Source organism: Oncorhynchus gorbuscha, linkage group LG05 (genome assembly GCF_021184085.1).
Source record: "Oncorhynchus gorbuscha isolate QuinsamMale2020 ecotype Even-year linkage group LG05, OgorEven_v1.0, whole genome shotgun sequence".
In the NCBI taxonomy this organism is placed as follows: domain Eukaryota; kingdom Metazoa; phylum Chordata; class Actinopteri; order Salmoniformes; family Salmonidae; genus Oncorhynchus; species Oncorhynchus gorbuscha.
Window position 1 is genome coordinate 23752029 of NC_060177.1, and position 25963 is coordinate 23777991.

The 25963-nt window shown below is 43.4% G+C and overlaps 1 pseudogene; it reads right to left on the reverse strand.

Annotated features, from left to right (window-relative positions):
• Nucleotides 1-13708: 13708 nt before the first annotated feature.
• LOC124034850 lies at nucleotides 13709-24168 on the reverse strand (annotated as a pseudogene).
• Between the last annotated feature and the right edge of the window lie 1795 nt (nucleotides 24169-25963).

The following is a 25963-nucleotide window of genomic DNA, read 5'->3' on the forward strand; positions in this document are numbered from 1 at the left end:
CCTGGCTCCAATGTGGGTGGGCCTATGCCCTCCCAGGGCTGCGTCCCTGCCCAGTTATGTGAAATCCATAGATTATGGCCTAATGTTTAAAAAATAAAAAAATATGAATTTATTTCAATTGACTGATTTCATTCAATGAAGTGTAACTCAGTAAAATATTTTAAATTGTTGCATGTTGAGTTTATATTTTTGTTTAGTATAGCTAGCCACCAGGGTCGAGGCACAATTCCAGTTGAATTCAGTGAAATCTCAAAATCCTCAAGGAAAGAAATAGGAACATTTAATTTAATTTAATTTAAAGCTCATCCACTGAATTAACTCAATTGAAATGGAACTGACCCCAACCTTTTGGTGATGGTGAGCATCATGGACTCACCTATGGAGCATCTGCCCTTATGTTTGGGCTGTGGCACGTCCACCACACTGCTGACATCATCAAGCAGCGCCATGGTAACACGGGACACCTTTCTCCTCAGGTTGCCGTACACTGAGCTGCCCACCCTGTGCAAGAATCCCCTTCTGAGGCCGTCCAAACCCTGCAGCAGGGCAGGGTTTTGCTCTGCCAGCTTCCCCGCCCTCTGCCCCCATCGGAGCGTGATAAAGCCTGCAGGAGCAGTGTATGAAGGGAGTCCAGGTCTCCCCCCATGCCCCTTCTGTCCCCAACGTTGCCTTGAGTGGCATTCCCAGAAAACCCCTCCTCTCTCAGGGCCTTGGGGGGCATGCTGAAAGGTTTCAGGCGCTCAAAAGCAGCCGAGCCCCCTCTCTGATCGGCCCCCATCCCCGCAGGGTGCAGGTTCACCACGGGCTTCCAGTTGCGTGTCTCCATGAAGCGGAGAAACTGTGTTAGCCAGCTGACACTGAAGGCACATTCACTGTGGCCCCTCAGGGCACAGATGAAGCCCTGCAGCCCGGCGCTGGCCTGGCCATAGGTCCCGCTGACCAGCGCCTGCAGGGCCACCTCCAGCAGAGCACTCACTGTCCTCCAGTTCTGGGACAGGAAGTCAAGCAGGGGCCTGTGGGGTTGCCGCTCAGACAGGGACATAAGGCTCTGCAGAAGCCCCAGTAGCCCGTCCAAGTGAGGGCTGCCTCTCAGGGACAGGAACCAGTCCTGGAGTCTGACGCTGGGCCTGGGGGACTCCCGGCTGTCCCACTGGCTCAGCGCAGCGCCCCCCTCTGACTGGATAAAGGACTGCAATACCTTCTCCCACAGTTGTTCCTCGTCAGAGACGAGCTGTCGCTCCTCCATCTCAGCACCCATCTCCTGGAGGTACATGGAGATATTGTAGAGGAAGCCTGACAGACGGTGCCTGTCCACAGGCTTCTGGAGGGAGGGGAGGCCCATGCTCTTACTGGGCAGGAGGCCCAGGGTCTTCAGACTTCCCATGATGCTCCTCACCACGCTGTGGACCTGCTGGTCTTGGGTTCTCTCCGGGGAGGCAGACTCTTTGCTAGGATACCACCACCCTCCTTTATGCAATATTGATACTAACTCCTTGAAAATGGGCTCTCTTTGGTCCTCTTTTGTACTTGCTGGAAGTGATGTTGAAAAGCCATATTTTGAGCATGATACGGCAAACATGATTAATATCAAGGCATCATCACACCATTAGACTACATCATAACAAGAAATTGTAAGATAGTCTCCTCACCTGAACTCTTGGTTGATGTATTTCCCAGTAAAACAACCAACAATGCGATGCGCACGACCCTAAACACTGCCATCTTCTCTATCACCTCCAAGCCAGTGCTGATGATGTCACAGTGATGTCACATCTGTGGCCTAAGCCTGAGTGATGTCATATCCCTGAGTTTGGACTGCATCCCCTGTTACAGCCTTCCTCTGGCAATGGGTTGGGGTCAGTGGGGTGGACACAGGGAGTAGACTGTTTCATTGTAGAGTGGACATTAAACCTTAATGACAGGTCACCGTCACCTGAGCACCTTCCCTCTCACAATAGAGTTGTATTTCCATGGATTTCAATCAACTGAGGTATATTCTTTATCCTTTCTATGAACTTGAAGCCGTTTTGAGTGAGACTTTGAAATATGCACAGAAGGATTTCAAATACTGGCACTAAATAAGTTGTTTATCTATTCAGAAATATTCTCTTTTCAAACAGGTCTTAGACATTATGAGAATATGAAGATAGGTTCACATTTGCCACCTATGCATCTCTATCCATATACTTGGGATTTGTTTGATGTCCCAAAAATACTAAACAGCAGACATCTGCAATAGGAGTACAAAAGGAGTATAAAGAGAATTATAATTGTTTGTACTCACCAATGACGCTCCATTCAGTTCTTCAAATCCTTGAAAATGTGTTTATTAGGCTTTGTGAATATAATATAAGTTCCAGGTATAAATGTGCACTAAAACAACGTTATATTACCTCTTTTCTCTCTCTCTCACTTTCAACTTCTCTCCCTCTCTATGTTTCCCTGTCAGCCCCTCCCACTCCTACTCTCCCTCTCTGTGTTTCCCTGTCAGCCCCTCCCACTCCTACTCTCCCTCTCTGTGTTTCCCTGTCAGCCCCTCCCACTCCTACTCTCCCTCTCTGTGTTTCCCTGTCAGCCCCTCCCACTCCTACTCTCCCTCTCTCTGTTTCCCTGTCAGCCCCTCCCACTCCCACTCTCCCTCTCTGTTTTTCCCTGTCAGCCCCTCCCACTCCTACTCTCCCTCTCTGTGTTTCCCTGTCAGCCCCTCCCACTCCTACTCTCCCTCTCTGTTTCCCTGTCAGCCCCTCCCACTCCTACTCTCCCTCTCTGTGTTTTCCCTGTCAGCCCATCCCACTCCTACTCTCCCTCTCTCTCTGTGTTTCCCTGTCAGCCCCTCCCACTCCTACTCTCCCTCTCTCTGTTTCCCTGTCAGCCCCTCCCACTCCTACTCTCCCTCTCTCTCTCTTTCCCTGTCAGCCCCTCCCACTCCTACTCTCCCTCTCTCTCTGTTTCCCTGTCAGCCCATCCCACTCCTACTCTCCCTCTCTCTCTGTGTTTCCCTGTCAGCCCCTCCCACTCCTACTCTCCCTCTCTCTGTTTCCCTGTCAGCCCCTCCCACTCCTACTCTCCCTCTCTGTGTTTCCCTGTCAGCCCCTCCCACTCCTACTCTCCCTCTCTGTGTTTCCCTGTCAGCCCCTCCCACTCCTACTCTCCCTCTCTGTGTTTCCCTGTCAGCCCCTCCCACTCCTACTCTCCCTCTCTGTGTTTCCCTGTCAGCCCCTCCCACTCCTACTCTCCCTCTCTGTGTTTCCCTGTCAGCCCCTCCCACTCCTACTCTCCCTCTCTCTGTTTCCCTGTCAGCCCATCCCACTCCTACTCTCCCTCTCTCTGTTTTTCCCTGTCAGCCCCTCCCACTCCTACTCTCCCTCTCTGTGTTTCCCTGTCTGCCCCTCCCACTCCTACTCTCCCTCTCTGTGTTTCCCTGTCAGCCCCTCCCACTCCTACTCTCCCTCTCTGTGTTTCCCTGTCAGCCCCTCCCACTCCTACTCTCCCTCTCTGTGTTTCCCTGTCAGCCCCTCCCACTCCTACTCTGCCTCTCTGTGTTTCCCTGTCAGCCCCTCCCACTCCTACTCTCCCTCTCTGTGTTTATCTTGTTTTGTGCACCTGCTCACCCAGACCCTGAGATCCAGTTGGATGAATTAGGACCATAGTTTAGCCTCATATTTCAGTGGTATCCCCCTATCTTGTGCCAGCTAACTGTTTTCTAAGGTGAGTTTAACACAATGGAGGACAGGACAATGGATTAAGTGTTGTCTGTACGATGCTAAGTTTGCATGTGTATAAACAAAATCAACTTTAACAAACCTCTATGACTATGTCATACTGTAGAGGTGGTCCCTTCTATCAGGGCATTTACTATAAAAGGTTTAGATTTCCCCATGATATGTGAAACAACCCACTTTAGGAAAGAATAAAACAAACTTGTTTTGCTATATTTCAATAGTTTTTTTCATATAATATGTTAATCAAATCAAATCAAATTTAAAATCAAATGTATTTATATAGCCCTTCGTACATCAGCTAATATCTCAAAGTGCTGTACAGAAACCCAGCCTAAAACCCCAAACAGCAAGCAATGCAGGTGTAGAAGCACGGCATGATTTCAATGTTGTTTTGAAACAATCCCAGGGTCAGGACTGTCACCTTGACGCACAAGCAGGGTGAAAATCTGGATGGTATTAATCACACCCAGGTTATCTCTCCCATTCTCTAGCTGTCCCACGTCTCCCACTGACTAATTCTCTTTTGAGCTCTCTCTCAGCTAGGGCTCATCCTGTGTTACTCTGGGTCTGTGGAGTACAGGTTTATCCAGATGGCCAAGCCAGCGCGTCTCTGTGTGCTGTCACAGCAGACACATCCATCCTCCGGTCACTGCAGCCACACAATCAGGCCCTGTACTGGGCCACAGCGGCAGGCTCCCTGGTATCAGACTGCTGTCTGCAGGCCCCGTAACCTGAGTGGGGCAAGTGAAAGGATCCCTCCCTGCCCCCCTGGCCCTTTAATTCTGTGTCACTGTGGCCTGTGGTGGAACAATAACTCCCTCTTGTATTATTGATGCTGTAGGGAAACAGCAGTCAGTCAGCACTGTGGGGTTCAGTTGGCTAAAGGAATATATAATGAGAAACAGGATAGCGCCAGCCTCTCTATCTGTGTGCCTGCAGAACACATAGCACACTGGGGAGACCTTCAAAACAGAGGGTGCTGGAGAGACAAGGGACCTGTTTGAATACTTGAAGAGGGCATCCTTCCCATAGAGATAGAGATAGAGATAGATATATACTCTATGATCCATCCATCCTCCCCTCTTGAAATAATCACTGGTTGGACGGGTGAAGGCAAGGATTCCACCAAATATCTTTCACCAATCCAGTCATGTCAGATCATGGATTATTTCAAGGTAGGGATGATTTAAGGATGCATTTTCAAAGTGAACAAGTGTTCATGAAATGTAATCTCAAAAGGACGGACGAACAGGTGGAAACAATTGACTTAAAGAGCTCACCGTTTTGGTGGCAGAGTAGAGCGAAGGCCCCGTCTGATCGTAGCTATGCTTACCCACTACCAAATGAAAATTGCCTTGTTACAACAGGGTAGGGAATTGAAGAACACCCCCCATTCTCTATTCATGAACAATTTCCTCGTGAAATAGTGGAGAGACGACGTGCCCTGTACCCCACTTTCAAAAGGCTCCAAGCAGAAAAGCAGAATGTTCGTCTAGTGGTCGATAAATTATATGGAAATAATCAAACATGTTCACGGACTCGAAGATTACAACGTGGCTGTGAGTGAAAGCTACCTCCTGTTGAAGTAGTCCCCGTTACATATTTGCACCGCATTACACAGTACAAATAAGGATTCATTGATTTTTTTACAAAAAAATTTTTTTGCATGAACAACTTTTTTTGTTTTTATTCATGCATTATGGAACCGTGGACGTAAAATAAGGTTGGATTTATGGTAATGCAGAATGGTTGTGATGAACTTATCCTTTTTCTATTTAGGCAATATGGAACTTTGGACTATATGGACGTAATATCAGGTTTTGATTTTAGGGAAGGCGAGGATGGGTAAGGCTGACCCTTTTTTTTCTTTAGGTTTAGGAGGCCATGTGCTCCAAATGAGAATAAAGATCTGCTATGAAATGTAATCGCCACTAGGGGACAGTACACTCAAGATAATGAAAATGGTACATTGGTCCTTGGCAAATATTGTAAATCACAATTGTTATCAACGATGGAGTCAATTGTGGTCTCAGTCTCAAAACCATTGGAGACCACAAACCCTAAATGTGTTTTGCCTAGATCTGTGAAATGTGGTATTGGTCCAACCCTCGCTGACTGCAACCTGGTCTCAGAGCATTTCATATTATTCTTTATGTAAATGTAAGGCACTTCATTTAGTATGATATGTTATGTTTCGTATGGTATGTATTCATTTGTGGATGTTCATCATCCATTTTGTATGATACTGGGTGTTACAAATTACAATTTGTAATGATATGTTATGAATTGCAATTTGTTGTGACTAACGTTAGCTAGCTGGCAAATGTTAGCTAGGCTAGGAGTTAGAGGTTAGGGTTTAGGTTAAAGTTATGAGTTAAGTTAAAGGGTTGAGGTTAGGATTAGGGGAAGGGTTAGCTAACATGCTAAGTAGTGGAAACATAGCTTAAAAGTAATACGTAGATGACAAGTTGCTAATTAGCTAAAATGCTAATGTTGTCCGTGATGAGATTCGAGCCCGCAACCTTTGGGGTTATATGCCCACTGATTCACCCCAACCAAAGTAACCTTCTGTCTTATGTAACAATACCAAACTTAACATATCATACTAATTTGAATGTCCTGGATTTACATTTACTATGCTACGTCTATTCTATGAGACCAGGCTGGACCCTCTTACACCTATGTTAAAACAGCTCTATTTTCCAAATCATCTGTATGCTAATTCCTGGTGATTTTATGAATCCTTATATTACCTTTATTGTGTCAACAATGTTCTTGGACCACATGAAGAAGTTGGTAGAGACTAAATTAAAATGTGCTGAGCTCTGTAATTTTACTAATAGGACCTACAAAGACAATGTGGGTAGAGTCTGAGCTTCTCCTTGTGAACTTGACAGGTTATGTGATGTTTACCTTTTCAGGAGCTTAATTTGTTTAGCAGGAAAAGAGGTAATTTGGCTTCAGCTATCTTTCACAGATCACAAAATAAAGCTTCCTCATTGGTGGGCTGAACAGGCACAGGTACTGAGAGATCTCTCTGATTGGTGGGCTGTACGGGCACAGGAGTCAACTGATTTGTGGGTGTGTACACGTACTTGATGTCAGGTACATGATAGACAGAAGCAGCAAAGGCTTGAGATTCCATCCACCGGGACTGAGCTGTTTGCAGTGGTTTCCAGTCTGGAGAAGGAATACATCTATGTGAAACAAGAAATGACCTGGCAGCAGGCTTAGAAGTACTGCAAAGAGCACTACACTGACCTGGCCTCCTTCAAGAAGATGTATGATGATGAGCTCGAATCCGTAGGGGGCAAATATGGCACCTATATCTGGATTGGCATATACAGAGATGACTTGACTACAGAGTGGAAGTTGTCTGGAGGGGAAAGTTTACTCTTTAAAATGTAGGCTCCTCAGCAACCAGATGGGGGCAAAAATAACTGTGTTGTAATGCAAAATTTGCACGGTTATGTGAGAACTATGCTGAAGTACACCCTTTCTTCTGATATAAGGAGAAGTGTGACAGTGATCTGGTCCTGGTAAAGGAGAAGAAGGCTCTAAAAAGATTTGGCATGGGTCCTGAGATCCTCAAAAGGTTCTACAGCTGCAACATCGAGAGCATTCTGACTGGTTGCATCACTGCCTGGTGCGGCAATTGCTCGGCCTCTGACCACAAGACACTACAGAGGGTAATGTGTCCGGCCCAGTACATCACTGGGGCTAAGCTGCCTGCCATCCAGGACCTCTACACCAGGCAGTGTCAGAGGACGGCCCTAAAAATTGTCATAGACCCCAGCCACCCCAGTCATAGACTGTTCTCTCTATTACCGCATGGCAAGCGGTACCGGAGTGCCAAGTCTAGGACAAAAAGGCTTCTCAACAGTTTTTACCACCAAGCCATAAGACTCATGAACAGGTAATCAAATTGCTACCCGGACTATTTGCATTGTGTGCCTCCCCCCAACCCCTCTTTTTACACTGCTGCTACTCTCTGTTTATCATATATGCATAGTCACTTCAACTAACATCAAGGCGGTGGCCCGTTCCTGTAGGTTCATGCTCTACAACATCCGCAGAGTACGACCCTGCCTCACACAGGAAGCGGTGCAGGTCCTAATCCAGGCACTTGTCATCTCCCGTCTGGTTTACTGCAACTCGCTGTTGGCTGGGCTCCCTGCCTGTGCCATTAAACCCCTACAACTCATCCAGAACGCCGCAGCCCGTCTGGTGTTCAACCTTCCCAAGTTCTCTCACGTCACCCCGCTCCTCCGCTCTCTCCACTGGCTTCCAGTTGAAGCTCGCATCCGCTACAAGACCATGGTGCTTGCCTACGGAGCTGTGAGGGGAACGGCACCTCAGTACCTCCAGGCTCTGATCAGGCCCTACACCCAAACAAGGGCACTGCGTTCATCCACCTCTGGCCTGCTCGCCTCCCTACCACTGAGGAAGTACAGTTCCCGCTCAGCCCAGTCAAAACTGTTCGCTGCTCTGGACCCCCAATGGTGGAACAAACTCCCTCACGACGCCAGGACAGCGGAGTCAATCACCACCTTCCGGAGACACCTGAAACCCCACCTCTTTAAGGAATACCTAGGATAGGATAAGTAATCCTTCTCACCCCCCCTTTAAGATTTAGATGCACTATTGTAAAGTGACTGTTCCACTGGATGTCATAAGGTGAATGCACCAATTTGTAAGTCGCTCTGGATAAGAGCGTCTGCTAAATGACTTAAATGTAAATCTTAAATGATTCATGTACATACTACCTCAACTGGGCCGACCAACCAGTGCTCCCCGACATTGGCTAACTGGGTTATCTGCATTGTGTCCCACCCACCACCTGCCAACCCCTCTTTTACGCTACTGCTACTCTGTTCATCATATATGCATAGTCACTTTAACCATATCTACATGTACATACTACCTCAATCAGCCTCACTAACCGGTGTCTGTATGTAGCCTCGCTACTTTTATAGCCTCGCTACTGTATGTAGCCTGTCTTTTTACTGTTGTTTTATTTCTTTACCTACCTATTGTTCACCTAATACATTTTTGGCACTATTGGTTAGAGCCTGTAAGTAAGCATTTCACTGTAAGGTCTACCTACACCTGTTGTATTCGGCGCATGAGACAAATAAACTTTGATTTGATTTGAGTACTGCAGGCAGCACCACAGTAACCTCTCCAGCCTGCTCTCTAAAACAGAGCAACTCCAAATCCAACAGCAGATCTCAGAAGCCCAGACGGACCACGTGTGGTTGGGTCTGCTCTTCCTGGCTGGCGAGTAGCTGTGGGTGAGCAGGAACCCCCTGGAGTACCAGGCATGTACTGGGGGAAGCTGCCCCACTGCCCTGCCCAACACATCCGCTGTGGGACTCTGGCCAAGATGGGAGAGCACTGGAGAACCTGGGACTGTGAGGACGGGTTGAACTTCATCTGCTCCACGAAGAAAGAAGAAAAGACTGAGCCTTCTAGGCCTCCTATTGTTTATCATGATGACCAATGTTCCCGCTAAGCTACACGTGGGTGCGCAATAGCCCCGAGACTGCCATGCAGATCCCTCAGGACTGCCGCACAGAAGAAATATCAGCCCATGGAGAGAAGCACAGGGTTGAACTTCACTGAACTTTCTAGAGTTTTCCTTGTTAGTTAACACTATCAATGTTTCCCTTTACTGTGGCAATTGTGATTGAATCAACACAATATTAGCCACTTTCAATGCAACATACAGAAACAAAACGAACGATGCAAGACTTAGTATGCAAAACTAACTATGCACCTGATTTTGTTGTAGGCAGAACGCATCGGAGTAGGATTCCATTGCATTGACAAGCAGGACTCAACCCATTCTCTACACAGACCGGTGCGGCATAACCAATCAGACCTGCAGTAGACCTATTTTGCAAATAGAGCAGTGCCATATATTGATCTGTGCCATTTACTTTGAGCTGGACTGTGTTTACAGCATGAGCGGTCGTGAGTAGATGCACTTGTTTTGAGATCAAAGCGAGAGCTGTATGTAGCCAAATGTGCACATTTTGCTCATATCCTTTGCTAGTTAGTGAGTTGTAAGCCCAGTTATAGATCATTTGTAGTCAGCAATAGGGGAGTGATTGCTTCCTACAACAGCAAAAAATGTGTACATTTCCAAATATAGCTAATATGCAGAGGGTAGCATAATTTGTCCGATTCTCTGTAATAATTATATGGGAATAATAATGCATTTTTATTTTGTAAAACATTGAGGATGACTTGTAACATTGTATGTTTCTTGATAACTTGGTAGTGTAAAACGATTGGATAAATCATGTAAAAGTACTCTCACTTATGCACAAGTATTGTCTTATTTTTTGAATATATTTTTTTATTTAACCTTTATTTAACTAGGCAAGTCAGTTAAGAACACGTTTTTATTTACAATGACGGCCTACCTTATGTATGTTAAGATCAAATTACAATTAGTTGGCCAGATCAAAAATTTATAGACCTTTATAGACCAAGCTGAAAGACTGAGTGTCCGTTCATCTCTTGCCTTCCTCCACTGGGTCATAGAAGTGGCAGATTCAGCAGACTGCTAGCACTCCATGAATGTCTGAAAGTCTACCGTAGATCTGCAGGAATTACTTTTATGGAGAATGTTGATACCTTTTTGCAACAAAAAGTCACCGAAATCACATTGGCGCGTGGACACTATCTAATCACTACAAGGCAGCTCTAAGAAATTGACACTTTTACAAAGGTGTATTGTAAAGTGAAGCCGCTGCTGTCACAGGTAATCACCATTACGTCTCAACGCCCCCAGCAAACAGTGATAGATAAACAATATGTAAGGCGGATTGGGGTCAATTTTGACAATGTAATTCCCATTGCTATGCAGCCTTTGGTTATGAATAATAGATTGGCAGGTAATGATACGGTTTTTATTGACACCCCAGGTGATTTCAAACCCCTAAAAAGGTTAGAAATTCATGCACCTAAACGTTCGCAGCCTTTTGCCAAAAATGGACTAGTAGAGGTGATGATGTGACAGCGTGGTATGGCAAGGCTTGTCCCATGAATTAATCACAAAAAAATGAGAATTAGCTGATAACTACGATACAAACATTCTGGATAATATAGAGAATCTGGAACGATTTATTGATCATCGTTTTGAAATGCTCGAGAAAGAAACGGATACATCGAAGCGAACCAGACAAGACCTTTCATTGAGTTCTGCGAGTGAAACAGGAGGAAAGCCGCCGTCTAAAATTCCAAACGTAACATTGGAGGGGGGCGTTTTTATAATTATGTCTCCAGAAGATAGAGCATTGCTTACAAGCATGAACGAGCAGTTTTAAAAAATCGTGATCTATTGCCTGGGCTACTGGGGAAGGTTGAGGCCTTAAAAACAGGACTGGATTACAGTAAAAAGTATGGAAAAAATACGAGCGTAAAATAAGATATTGAAAACTACAGTGGACTCCCTAAAAGGCACTACAGAGAGGCTACTGAATGATTTTTTTCAAATGTATTTATTATTTATTGTACATTAGAAAAACCAAGGTCGTTTTTTTGTTTAATATGATATGTCCTAATTGTAAAGGTCGGGTATATTATGACTTAAAAAGCCGTTATATAGTGCGGCCCTTGTTCGCCGATGTGAATCGGAATGATTAGCTTTTAAGATTTAACCTAATAAATATGAATATGTATTATAGGACTAGGATAAAGGATTATATAATTAAAACCCAGCCTAGGTTCTCTAATGGAATAGGCATATACGATCATAAAATAATTGGTATTAACCTTTTACATTAAAAAAATTAATCTCAATATAAAAATGTAAAGGATCATTATTCTTCCAATACACACCGGCAAATGGATGGATTGGGTATTGTCAACAGGGTTGTTGTCTCTAGTATGTGTGGGCTGGTTAACACTGGGATAAAGTGATTAAAGTTGACGGTAGAACTAATACAATAATTGGTTTATGGAAGCACTTCTCTAAGCGCAGCCCAATCTCACATTCAATTCGCGCATACATGTACATAATGTATTTCACAGCCAGCCCATAATGTTGACCCTGAGGACTTTCGTATGTGCACTCCAAATGGAGCCCAAAATGAGAACATTTCTCACTGTAAGTATTTGGGTATTTGGCTTGATGCCAAGTTGTCTTTTGAAACACATTGAAAACTTGACAAAGAAGCTGAGAATTACGATTGTTTTTTATATAGAAACAAATCCTGCCTCAGTTTTGAAAATAGAAGGAAGAATGTTCAAACAACGCTTTTCCCTGTAATAGACTATGGTGACATTATTTATATGCAAGCAGCGGCCTCTGTTTTGAAACAATTTGAGTCAGTATTCCACTCCATTCAGCAATCCGTTTTATCACTGGGGATGGTTTTAGGACTCATTATTATATTCTGTACAAACATGTGGGATGGACCTCGGTCTGTAAGAAGAAAACTGCACTCTATTTGATTTTTTTAGTCTTGCAGAAACATTCTCTGTACATTACATCATTGATTCATTTTAGACGTACAAATGACCAAACCCGTTCTCAGGGATGGTTAACTCTCGAGATCCCGTTGGTCTCCACAGAATTGGGAAAATATGCTTTTAGTTTTTTTGCACTTATGTGTGGACCAATACACAAAATGCCTTGCAATTAGATGTTCTGGTGCCTTTCAGGAATTTTAAATTATTGATTGGAGACTTTTATGTTACAGAATTCGATTGCTTTTCTTATATATTTAATGTTGTGTATTATGCATTTAATTATAGTGTGTTTTGTAGTGCTGTTCTCTCCCTGTACAGGCAGTTAACCCACTGTTCCTAGGCCGTCATTGAAAATAAGAGTTTGTTCTTAACTGACTTGCCTAGTTAAATAAATGTAAAATAAAAAAATAAAAAATGTATTGGGTTTTATTTGTAAATTTATGCAAAGCTCTCTTGTACATATTACCTCAAATAACCCGTGCCCTAGCACACTGGCTCTGTACCAGGCCGTACCCTGTATATAGTCTGCCGATTGTTATTTTGCTGCTGCTCTTTAATTATTTGTTACTTTTATTTCTTATTCTCATCCGTATTTTTAAAACTGCATTGTTGGTTAGGGGCTCGTAAGTAAGCATTTCACTGAAAGGTCTACTACACCTGTTGTATTCGGCGCATGTGACTATTACCATTTGATTTGTAGAAGAGTTTTATCTCAATGTGACTCCGGTTAAATAAAGCTTAATATCAAAAATAAAACGTGAATAACTACTGTACTTGTGCTTTGAAAAAACGAACATTTATTCATATAGTTTGATCAAGCCCTTACAAATTACTTTTACACACCGTTCTATTTACTGTTTCTACAGTCAGCTAATATTTTGTATGTTCAGAGGGCTATTAGCATTTTCTTTTAGAATTAATCAAATAAATAAATAAAAAATACCTAAATGGTTCTTTTGTTTGAGTGTTGTTTTTAGGATTTTTACATTTAATTATATTCTCTAGTTTCATTCGAAATGTTTGTATCGTGTCTGGGTCTGTTTACTGTGTCAGTATGGAATGTGGTTTGAAGAGTCATGGGTAGGAGAAGAGGAAACACAAAAATCACTATCCAATTTATTTCTGGACTGACTGCAGAATATGACATAATTTTACATGTTATGTGATGTTTACCTGTTGAGGAGGTTAATTTATTTAGCATGAAAAGAGGTCATTTCGACTGTCCATCACAGATAACAAAACGTGTTATCAAAAATTATAAGGAACTCAATGGAGGGTATAGCATTGTTTAATGTGCTGCTTTAGTGATATTGCCGCTCAGTGAAAACTGTCGGTAGTTCACCATCACTGGCTGCTTCTCAGACGCACTCCCAGGCGGTAGGGTTTTAGCGCCTGTGAAATGCCAAAAATCTGTCGGAAGTCAGGCGCACCTTCTTGTTCAGGCGAGACAAATTGGACATGTCGAAGCAAGGTTACCAGTATCAGAAGGAGCTCCGTGCGCGCTAACCCTTCTCCCAGGCATACACGAGAGCCTGTGGAACACAAACACAGTTATTTATGTTGACGACACCTTCATACACATGCTGTAGTAAACATGGTGGACAGGCCGTTTCTACATGTACAATACCTTCGGAAAGTATTCAGGCCCCTTGACTTTTCCCACATTTTGTTACGTCACAGCCTTATTCTAAAAAAAACATTCTCAGCAATCTATACACAATAGCCCAGAGTGACAAAGCGAAAACAAGCTTTTCGAAATGTTTGCTAATTTAATAAACACAAGAAACAGAAATACCCTATTTACATAAGTATTCAGACCCTTTGCTATGAGGTGCATCCTGTTTCCATTGATCATCCTTGAGATGTTTCTACAGCTTGATTTGAGTCCACCCTGGGGTAAATTCAATTGATTGGACATGATTTGGAAAAGGTACACACCTGTCTATATAACGTCCCACAGCTGAAAGTGCTGGTCAGAAAAAAAACAATCCATGAGGTCGAAGGAATTGTCCGTTGTCACTCCCTGACCTGAGTTCTCTTTGTTTTCTTTATTGTTTTGGTTAGGTCAGGGGGTGACGAGGGTGGTATGTGTGTTTGTGTCTTGTCTAGTTTTATTTTGTATATCTATGGGGTTTTGGTTTGTCTAGGTAAATGTAGGTATATGGTGGCCTGAATTGGATCCCAATCAGAGGCAGCTGTTTATCGTTGTCTCTGATTGGGGATCCTATTTAGATTGCCATTTTCCATTTTGGTTTTGTGGGTTATTGTCTATGTGTAGGTGCATGTCAGCACGCGTGTTTATAGTGTCACGTTCGTTTTGTTATTTTTTTAAAGTTTGTTTAGTGTTCTTCGTTTGTTTAGTGTTCTTCATTTAAATAAAGAAGAATATATTTAAATTGTGCTGCGCCTTGGTCTCCTCACTATGACGAACGTGACATCCGTAGAGCTCAGAGACAGGATTGTGTTGAGGAACAGATCTGGGGAAGGGCACCAAAACATTTCTGCAGCATTGAAAGTCACCAATAATACAGTGGCCTCCATCATTCTTAAATGGAAGATGTTTGGAATCACCAAGACTCTTTCCAGAGCTGGCCACCAGGCCAACCTGAGCAATCGGTGAAGGACGTTGGTCAGGGAGGTGGCCAAGAAGCCAATGGTCACTCTGACAGAGCTCTAGAGTTCCTCTGTGGAGATGGGAGATGGGAGAAACTTCCATAAGGACAACGATCTCTGCAGCACTCCACCAGTCTTTTATGGTAGAGTGGCCCGACAGAAGCTACTCCTCAGTAAAAGGCACATGACAGCCCGCTTGGAGTTTTCCAAAAGGCATCTAAAGACTCTCAGACCATGAGAAATAAGAGTCTCTGTTCTGATGAAACCAATATTGAATTATTTGGCTTGAATGCCAAGCATCACATCTGGAGAAATCCTAGCACCATCCCTACGGAGAAGCATTGTGGTGGCAGCATAATTTTTTTTCAGTCGTTTTTGACTAGTCAGGATCGAGGAAAAGAGCAAAGTACAGAGCGATCCTTGATGAAAACCTGCTCCAGAGCACTCAGGACCTCAGAATGGGGGTGAAGGTCTAGCCTTTAACTCAGTGTGGATGTTGCCTTTAATCCATGGCTTCTGGTTGGGATATGTACGTATAGTCACTGTGGGGAAACCATCATCAATACACTTATTGATGAAGCCGGTGACTGATGTGGTATATTCCTCAATGCCATCGGATGAATCGCGAAACGTATTCCCGTCTGTGCTAGCAAAACAGTCCTGTAGCTTAGCTTCCATGTCATCAGACCACTTATGCATTGAGCGGGTAACTGGTACTTCCTGCTTGAGTTTTTGCTTGTAAGCAGGAATCAGGTCAGATTTGCCAAATGGAGGGCAATGGATAGCTTGTACACATCTCAGTGTTTGGAGTAAAGGTGGTCTTGAGTTTGGTTTCCTCTGGTTGCACATGTGACATGCTGGTAGAAATGAGGTAAAACGGAATGAAGTTCTCCTGCATTATACAGCTCGTTGAGTGCAGTCTTAGTGCCTGCATCAGTTTGTGGTGTTAAATAAAAATGTTACTTTTTGTCCTGAATACAAAGTGTTATGTTTGGGGCTAATCCAATATAACACATTACTGAGTACCACTCCAATATTTTCAAGCAAAGTGGTGTCTGTATCATGTTATGGGTATTCCTGTAACAGTTAAGGACTGGGGAAACTTTCAGAATAAAAAATAAACAGAACGGTGCAAAATCCTAGATGAAAACCTGGTTCAGTCTTCTTTCCACCAGAAACTGGGAGATGATTTCACCTTTCAGCAGGATAATAAGACAAAACACAAGGCCTAATCTACACTGGAGTTGCTTACCAAGAAAACAGTGAATGTTCCTGAATTATAGTTTTGACTTAAATCGACTTGAAAATCTATGGCAAGACCTGAAAATGGTTGTCTAGCAATGATAAACAGCCATTTTGACAGAGCTTGAAGAATTTTGAAATGAATAATGGGCAAATATTGCACAATCCAGGTGTGGAAAGCTCTCAAAGACTTATCCAGAAAGACTCAGTTGTAATTGCTGCCAAATGTGCCTCTACAAAGTACTGACTCAGGGGTGTGAATACTTATGTAAATGAGATATTTCTGTATTTATTCTGTGTATTGTTTTGTATTGCCAGGTATTACTGCACTGTTGAAGCTAGAAAAAAAATCTCTGAAGCTGGAGTCTTATATCTCCCTCTAATTTTAAGCATCAGCAGTTTACCGATCACTGTACCTGTAAACAGCCAATCTGTAAATAGCATACCCGACTACCTCATCCCCATATTATTACTTACCCTCTTGCTCTTTTGCGCCCCAGTATCTCTACTTGCACATCATCATCTGAGTATCTATCATTCCAGTATTAATAATACATTTTAATTATTTTCACCTCTAGGGCCTATTTATTGCCTCTCTCCCTACTCTTCTACATTTGCACACACTGTACATAGATTTTTCGATTTTTCTTTTGTGTTATTGACTACGTTTGTTTATGTGTAACTCTGTGGTGTTGTTTTTGTCGCACTGCTTTGCTTTATCTTGGCCAGGTCGCAGTTGTAAATTAGAACTTGTTCTCAACTGGCCTACCTGGTTAAATAAATGTGAAATGAAAAAAAAGAAACACAAGCATTTCGCTGCACCTGCGATAACAACTGCAAATATGCGTACACAACCAATAAAATGTTATTTCATTTGACTATGGTGAAAACGTGAAACAATTTGGGCTTCCCTAGAACTTGGAAAAACATGACATGCCAAAATGGGGATTTCCAGAGAAAACAAATAACTTATTTTAATGAAAACACTGCTATTGTATTGTTTTTACATTGATTAGTTAAGTTAGAGCATAGATGTATGTGATCGAACTGTTAAATTGAGTGTTTCATAAAAACATACACCCATAATGTCTGGGGGACATAAAATGGTGGAACGACCCTGGTTTTCCATTATGATTTTTTTCCCATTAGGATATATATTATTATTATTTTAATTAAAGGTAGTGGAGTAGCAGCAGTCGTAGTGATAATAGTGTTATGTACCATGGCCCAAGGTCCGATAGCAATTTTGGTTAAATCCTGTATCCTACTGATGAGGGTGAGGAAGACTGGGTTGTCGTATCCAAACCTTTCCCCGTAAATCAGTGAGCAGATGATGTTAGACGCTGCTTAATGGAACAGGTGCTGAGGGTCCACCGAACTGCCTGCCAGGACACAGCAACGATCACCGCACCAGGCAAAACACACAGACAAGATAAGAGCACCGATCATAGAGCTTCCGAAATTGAACACAATGATAGGATAGATATGGTAAAATGACCACATTCTTTATACCCAATGTTAATACAATATTGTACATATTGTAACGCTAATTGGTTGATATTGGGTAACTTTAGTCTGGATACTGAGTATGTGGTGATAATGACATGAATAGGAATGGTGATGACTATGTGGTACGTTGTGTGTGTGTGTGGCTGTACCAGCATTGCACTCCAGCACAGAGCAGGTGTGGGAGACCTCCTCAAGGATGCACTCTTCCATGGAGTGTTTGCCCAGATCAAAGTTTCTCAGCGTGGTCAGAGCAAAGCATCTGTGGTCCCTCCAGCTGGAGACAAAATCTTTGTTGATGATCCCTGATGAACACATGTAACAGTGTTGGTTATGATTCCACTTGCTACTGCAGAAATATGTATTCAATGTTTATGTATTTATATTGGTTGGTTCAAGTCAGATGCCAATAAGGTTTATTGTCATTGGCTATGCTTGCTGATAGGGGAAGATTCGTCAATTCTTCCCAGTCTGATATTGACATGCAAGCAGCAGGTCCCGTTCTGAAATACTGTATTCTATTACAATGTGTAAGAGTTCACTATGTATATTTCCTAACGTCTAAATGTACTTGATATATATGTATATACACTACTGTTCAAAAGTTTGGGGTCACTTAGAAATAACCCACAAATGCTGATGCTCCAGATTGTCATGTTTTGTCTTATTTTGTCTTGTCATTTTGCTTTTCCCTCTGTTCGTTTTCCCCCTGCTGGTCTTTTTAGGTTCGTTCCCCTCTTTCTCTCTTCCTCCCTCTCTCTCTTCTCTCTATCGCTCCGTTCCTGCTCCCAGCTGTTCCTATTCCCCTAATCAATCATTTAGTCTTCCCACACCTGTTCCCTATCTTTCCCCCTGATTAGAGTCCCTATTTCTCCCCTTGTTTTCCGTTTCTGCCCTGTCTATTGTTCACCGTGCTGTATCTGTGTATCGCCCTGTCGTGTCGTGTTTCCCTCAGATGCTGCGTGGTGAGCAGGTGTCTGAGTCTGCTACGTTCAAGTGCCTTCCCGAGGCAACCTGCAGTTCATGATCGAGTCTCCAGTCTGTTCTCGTCATTACGAGTGGAATTATGCTTTATGATTGTAGATTTACTTTACTGGATTAAAGACTCTGTTTTCGCCAAGTTGCTTTTGGGTCCTCATTCACCTGCATAACAGAAGGATCCGACCAAGAATGGACCCAGCGACTATGGATTCTCTCTACTCTACTCTCGAGTTCCAGGGAGCGATGCTCGGCAGACACGAGCAGGAATTGTCTGCTGCTCGGCATGCCGTTGAGACCCTGGCCGCTCAGGTCTCCGACCTCTCAGGACAGTATCAGAGTCTTCGTCTCGTGTCACCAGCTACTTCCGGTTCTTCCGAGCCTCCGGAACCTAGGGTTAATAACCCACCATGTTATTCTGGGCAGCCCACTGAGTGCCGCTCCTTTCTCACCCAGTGTGATATAGTGTTCTCTCTCCAACCCAACACATACTCAAGAGAGAGAGCTCGGATTGCCTACGTCATATCACTCCTTACTGGTCGGGCTCGGCAGTGGGGCACAGCTATCTGGGAGGCAAGCGCTGAGTGTACTAACAATTATCTGAACTTTAAAGAGGAGATGATAAGGGTTTTTGATCGCTCAGTTTTTGGGAAAGAAGCTTCCTGGTCCCTGTCTTCCCTATGTCAAGGTAATCGATCCATAACGGATTACTCTATAGAGTTTCGCACTCTTGCTGCCTCCAGTAACTGGAACGAGCAGGCGTTGCTCGCTCGTTTTCTGGAGGGACTCCACGCTAAGGTTAAGGATGAGATTCTCTCTCGGGAGGTTCCATCCAGCGTGGATTCTTTGATTGAACTCGCTATTCGCATTGAACGACGGGTAGATCTTCGTCACCGAGCTCATAGAAGAGAGCTCGCGTTAACTGTGTCTCCCCTCTCTCCGACACTACCGTCTTTCCCCACTGACTCAGGTGTTGAGCCCATGCAGCTGGGGGTATTCGCATCTCGACTAAGGAGAGGGAACGGAGAATCACCAACCGCCTCTGTCTCTATTGCGGTTCCGCTGGTCATTTTGTCATTTCATGTCCAGTTAAAGGCCAGAGCTCATCAGTAAGCGGAGGGCGACTGATAAGCGCTACTAGACGGTCCTCTCCGTCAAGTACATGTACTACCTTACCGGTCCATCTACGCTGGACCGGATCGGCAGCTTCCTGCAGTGCATTAATAGACTCTGGGGCAGAGGGCTGTTTTATGGACGAAGCCTGGGCGCGGGAACATGACATTCCTCTCAGACAGTTAGGGAGCCCACGGTCATGTTTGCCTTGGATGGTAGTCCTCTCCCCAGTATATTATATGAAACACTACCTTTAACCCTCACTGTATCTGGTAACCATAGTGAGACCATTTCTTTTTTGATTTTTGTTCACCTTTTACACCTGTTGTTTTGGGTCATCCCTGGCTAGTGTGTCATAATCCTTCTTTTGATTGGTCTAGTAATTCTATCCTTTCCTGGAACGTTTTTTGTCATGTGAAGTGTTTAATGTCTGCTATTTCTCCTGTTTGTTCTGTCCCCTCTTCTCAGGAGGAACCTGGTGATTTGACAGGAGTGCCGGAGGAGTATCATGGTCTGCGCACGGTCTTCAGTCGGTCCAGAACCAACTCCCTTCCTCCTCACCGGTCGTATGATTGTTGTTCTGATCTCTTCAAGAAGCGTTTTGCATCCGCTTCTATCCTTGTTGCACCTGACGTCACTAAACAGTTTATTGTTGAGGTTGACGCGTCGGGGTGGGCGTGGGAGCCATTCTGTCCCAGCGCTCCGATACTGACGATGGGGTCCACCCTTGTGCGTATTTTTCTCATCGCCTGTCACCGTCGGAACGTAACTATGATGTGGCTAACCGCGAACTGCTCGCCATCCGTTTAGCCCTAGGCAAATGGCGACAGTGGTTGGAGGGGGCGACCGTTCCTTTTGTCGTTTGGACTGACCAAAAGAACCTTGAGTACATCCGTTATGCCAAACGACTGAATGCGCGTCATGCTCGTTGGGCGTTGTTTTTCGCTCGTTTCGAGTTCGTTATTTCTTATTGCCCGGGTACTAAGAACACCAAGCCTCATGCTTTATCCCGTCTCTTTAGTTCTTCTGTGGCTTCTACCGATCCCGAGGGATCCTTCCTGTTGGGCGTGTTGTCGGGTTGACTGTCTGGGGAATTGAGAGACAGGTTAAGCAAGCACTCACGCACACTGCGTCGCCGCGCGCTTGTCCTAGTAACCTTCTTTTCGTTCCTGTTTCTACTCGTCTGGCTGTTCTTCAGTGGGCTCACTCTGCCAAGTTAGCTGGCCATCCCGGCGTTCGGGGTACGCTTGCTTCTATTCGCCAGCGGTTTTGGTGGCCTACTCAGGAGCGTGACACGCGCCGTTTCGTGGCTGCGTGTTCAGACTGCGCGCAGAAGAAGTCTGGTAATTTTTTTTCTGCTTCTGCTCCTGGTCTTGCTGGGTCTCAGTCTGTTCCCTGCCATCGCATCTCTCCTGTTCTTGTTCCTGCCCTTGCTGTGTCTCAGTATGTCCCTAGTTGTTACTCTCCTGGCCTGTTTGGTCCTGTTTGCTCTAAAGCTTTCAGTTCTCTACCCGTGTCTCATTTTTTTTTTAGAGTAGTACCCTAGTTTCCCTTTTTATCGTTTTTCGTTACGGTCCTGAGGAGAGGAGTTGGGTTCTTTCTCGGGACGTGCTGGACCGTTTGTGATCTATGATTTCCTCCGTTGCCGCCAGTGTTCCTCCTCGAGAGCGCCAGGAGGCGCTCGGTGAGTGGGGGTACTGTCATGTTTTGTCTTATTTTGTCTTGTCATTTTGCTTTTCCCTCTGTTCGTTTTCCCCCTGCTGGTCTTTTTAGGTTCGTTCCCCTCTTTCTCTCTTCCTCCCTCTCTCTCTTCTCTCTATCGCTCCGTTCCTGCTCCCAGCTGTTCCTATTCCCCTAATCAATCATTTAGTCTTCCCACACCTGTTCCCTATCTTTCCCCCTGATTAGAGTCCCTATTTCTCCCCTTGTTTTCCGTTTCTGCCCTGTCGGATCCTTGTCTATTGTTCACCGTGCTGTATCTGTGTATCGCCCTGTCGTGTCGTGTTTCCCTCAGATGCTGCGTGGTGAGCAGGTGTCTGAGTCTGCTACGTTCAAGTGCCTTCCCGAGGCAACCTGCAGTTCATGATCGAGTCTCCAGTCTGTTCTCGTCATTACGAGTGGAATTATGCTTTATGATTGTAGATTTACTTTACTGGATTAAAGACTCTGTTTTCGCCAAGTTGCTTTTGGGTCCTCATTCACCTGCATAACACAGATACTCAACAAGTCTAATGAAGGCCAGTTTGATTGCCTCTTTAATCAGAACAACCGTTTTCAGCTGTGCTAACATAATTGCAAAAGGGTTTTCCAATGATCAATTAGCCCTTTAAATTGATAAACTTGGATTAGCTAACGCAACGTGCCATTGGAACACAGAAGTGATGGTTGCTGATAATGGGCCTCTGTACGCCTATGTAGACATTCCATTAAAAATCAGCCATTTCCAGCTACAATAGTCATTTATAACATTAACAATGTCTACACTGTATTTCCGATACATTTTATGTTATTTTAATGGACAAAAAATATGCTTTTCTTTAAAAACAAGGACATTTCTAAGTGACCCCAAACTTTTGAATGATAGTATATATATATAAATATATATATATATATTAGATATTGGGGGGCTTCCTGTGATGTGGTTTTGTATGCATGATTGCTCTATACGTGAGTTAGCTAGCATGCCCTAAATGTAATGGTCACATTAACTCCCTGTTAATTCACAGTTATTTCCATGCTAACAGACGAATCTCACAAATCTACAGTCGTCAACAAACTGTTGTCCAGCACATCTAATGTGCTTCCTTTTTTCTATTATCAGGTACTTACATTTATTGTATTTTGTGCTATTTTTGTCATTGTTATGATGTTTGAAAATAAAAATGCCCAGTCTGATATACAGTATGTATGCAAGCGAGTAAACACTAGTCAACTGGGACATTTGCTGACTCTTAGATGCCACCCACACACACTGGCTGGGAATTTCTTTAAGAACACAACTCAAGAGAGTTAAGAAGTATGATCCCTATCTGTTAGACACACACACATATACACACACACAGACATACAGTACATACATACCAGTGGAGGCTGCTGAGGGGAGGACGGCTCATAATAATTGCTTGAATAGTGTCAATTGAATTGTATCAAAGATGTGGTTACCATGTGGTTGATACCATTCCATTGACTCCATTCCAGCCATTACTATTAGCCATGCTCCCCTCAGCAGCCTCCACTGATACATATGCAGTTCACACAGTACTGACAAGGCGGTGTGTGTTTGTGCTCTGCATTATATAAACTGATTTAAGGTCACCTCTACTTCTACCTACACCAATACAATTATATCACAAATTATAAAGCTGATCCAGGACCAGCCTAGGGGACACTAGGGGTTAAAAAACACAGTACCTGTGCATTCTGTGATGTCGCTGATCATGAGATGGTTTGGTCGTCCTGAAAATTCAGCTGTGCATGTCACCAGTGCCTCACAAACCGCCTCAAGACCATTCAGAACCACGACAGGTAGTGAGTGATCCGATGTACAGACAGAACACGTTACCATAGCACCTCTTCAGCTGAAACACAGAGGTAGAGAGAGGGAGAGAGAGTTCCCAAGCTGAACATTAAGTTGTGTGACAAGTCAGACACATCTGAAGATGAAACTAAACCATAGCAAGCAACTACTGACAGTTCCAGGGGAGGACAGCACATAATAATGGCTGGAACGGAGCAAATGGAATGATGAATTTGATACCATACCACCTATTCCGCTCCAGCCATTTACCACGAGCCTGTCCTCCCCAATTAAGGTGCCACCAACCTCCTGTGAAATGTTATTGTATTGTATCATTGACACTCCTCACTATCTGGGTTAAATTAATATGGTTGAACAAACGTCTGTAACAAAACAAATTCCCATCAAGAACCTTTTTGAGGGTTGTTTCAAAAGCGGAGACAGTGCATGTTGATTTAGGCCTGATAAAACCTTTTGGAACCTGACCTATTTTGGATCAAACACAGTTTAGTGGCTGTTGCTGTTCTGACATGAATCACAATGGCATTTTAAGTTAGTATCTAACATGCTTTAGTCTTCTAAAAACATAGTTGTTTGTTCAAGCTTAAAGGTCTGTAAGGACGCTACAAAACCATATCTTCCTGCACACAGTTTGGGCAACTTCAAACAAAACCAAATTACTGGTAACTATTCAATCACTGACAACATACAGTGTATGACACAAAAATAAACCCAGGGTAAACCAAACTTTTCCAGGTTTGTGGATTTTTTGTAAAGTTCTCTTACCCTTTCCAGGTCTTTGAGGGGGTTGACAGGGTCCAGCTGTAGCAGATTGCCTAGGATGAGCAGGGGACGGGGTTCTGGGGGGAGGTTTTTAGGTCGGCGGACCCTGATCAAGAATAAGAGGAGGAAAAATACCAACAACATCACCGAGCCTATCATGGTGATTGGGCTGCAGGAAATGTGTTCTTCGCCATTTAAAGATACCAACCACACCACCCAGGGATATTTGCTGACTCTTAGATGCCACCCACACACATTGGACTGCTTTGAAAACTAGCAGGTCAGACAATGTTCATGAGGAGGGATATTTGCTTACTCTGAGTTTACAGCCTATTTAGCCAATTTAGCCTATTAAGGGATTATGAACCTGTGGTTGAACACAGTGTTCACCACTAATAATTGCACTCAAATGGAGTTCATTCAACTTTTTGATTAGAGTTGTTCACGATTTAAAGAGAAGCCACCTACACACATTGTCTGTTTATGCTGCCTTTCCATTTTATTATGTATTATAATTAGTCTGATATTATCATAATATTTCAATTTTAATATGTATTATTATATGACCTAGGTCAGGTCATAAACCACAGCACTTTAAACAAAGTTATAGCTGGATTTTTATTTTGTAGGGAAGCAATTGAAGGCTGTGGGCGCCCAAACCTGACTCCTACTGTTCAACTCACTAAAGGGAGGAATCTATAACATGCAGTAACAAAGATAACACAGCAGTCTGCGCCATTACTTGACTGGCCAGCACCCATTTGAAGTCATCAGCCACCACTCAGAACAGCTCATTTTAAATGATAACATTTAAAAACTAAAAACGTAAATATATGTCAGCTACTTCAATAAAATAATTTCTGCATCAGTCATACCATTAGAGTTCAGGCAAGTTAAAAAAAATATAGATTAAGCTATACTTTAAAACGGTTAAAAACATTTGATATGGGCTAATAGGTTTTTAAATTGTCACAAAAAATACTATCAGTCAACATAAAGTATGTGTCTGTGACATTTGCGATCTACGAGACAGAAATGACTAACGTAAACGTTTAAGTTCTAGTAAGTAGTTCGTATTGACTTCATAAAGGCTAGGTGATATGTAGCATTTTTATTAAATATATGGACACTTATGAACAATAGCCTGTAGGATACAGCTGTTGAGACAGCAGTTGGTATTAAAATAAAATAAAAAAGAACCACAAACAAGTAGAGAGGAGATCCGATCAGGGAGAGTTGAGTTTGAGTGTAACCATTTCTCCAGCTCAACCTATTTGTGGAGCCAACTGAGTAGTGTGCAGGGTGACTCTTATCTTTCATACCACCGCTACATCGTGTTTGACAGGGGGCAAAAACACTGGTTTCACTTCAATTCTGAAACTCCTCAGCTGCTTCAGTTACACTGCTTCAACAAAGCTCCAATGTGGTTCTATCACCTTCAGTCAGATAGCCTTAAAGAATGTGGCAAGCAGTCACAACTCTAAGAATTGAAAACAAAAAAGAACCACAAACAAGTAGAAAGGGGTTCCGATCATAGAAAGTTGAGTTACGTTTGAGTTTAACCATTTCTCCAGCTCAACCTACTTGTAGAGCGGACTGAGCAGCGTGCAGTGACTCTTATCTTTCATACAAATCAAATGAAACGTTATTTGTCACATGCGCCGAATACAACAGGTGTAGACTTTACCGTGAAACTCTTAATTACAAGGAAGAAAAATTAGCAACATTAAAAAAGTTAATAGTAATGCAATAAAATAACAATAACGAGGCTAAATACTGTGCAATGAGTACCGGTACCGATTCAATGTGCAGGAGTACGAGGTAGTTGAGGTCATTTATGTATTATCTACATGTGGGTTGGGTTTAAAGTGACTAGGCAATCAGGACAGATTAATAAACAGAGTAGCAACAGGGTATGTGAAAGTTTGTCTGTGTGAGCATGTGTGTGGAGTCAATATGCATGTGTGTGTTGGAATGTAAATGTAGTATGTGAGCGTGTGTGAGT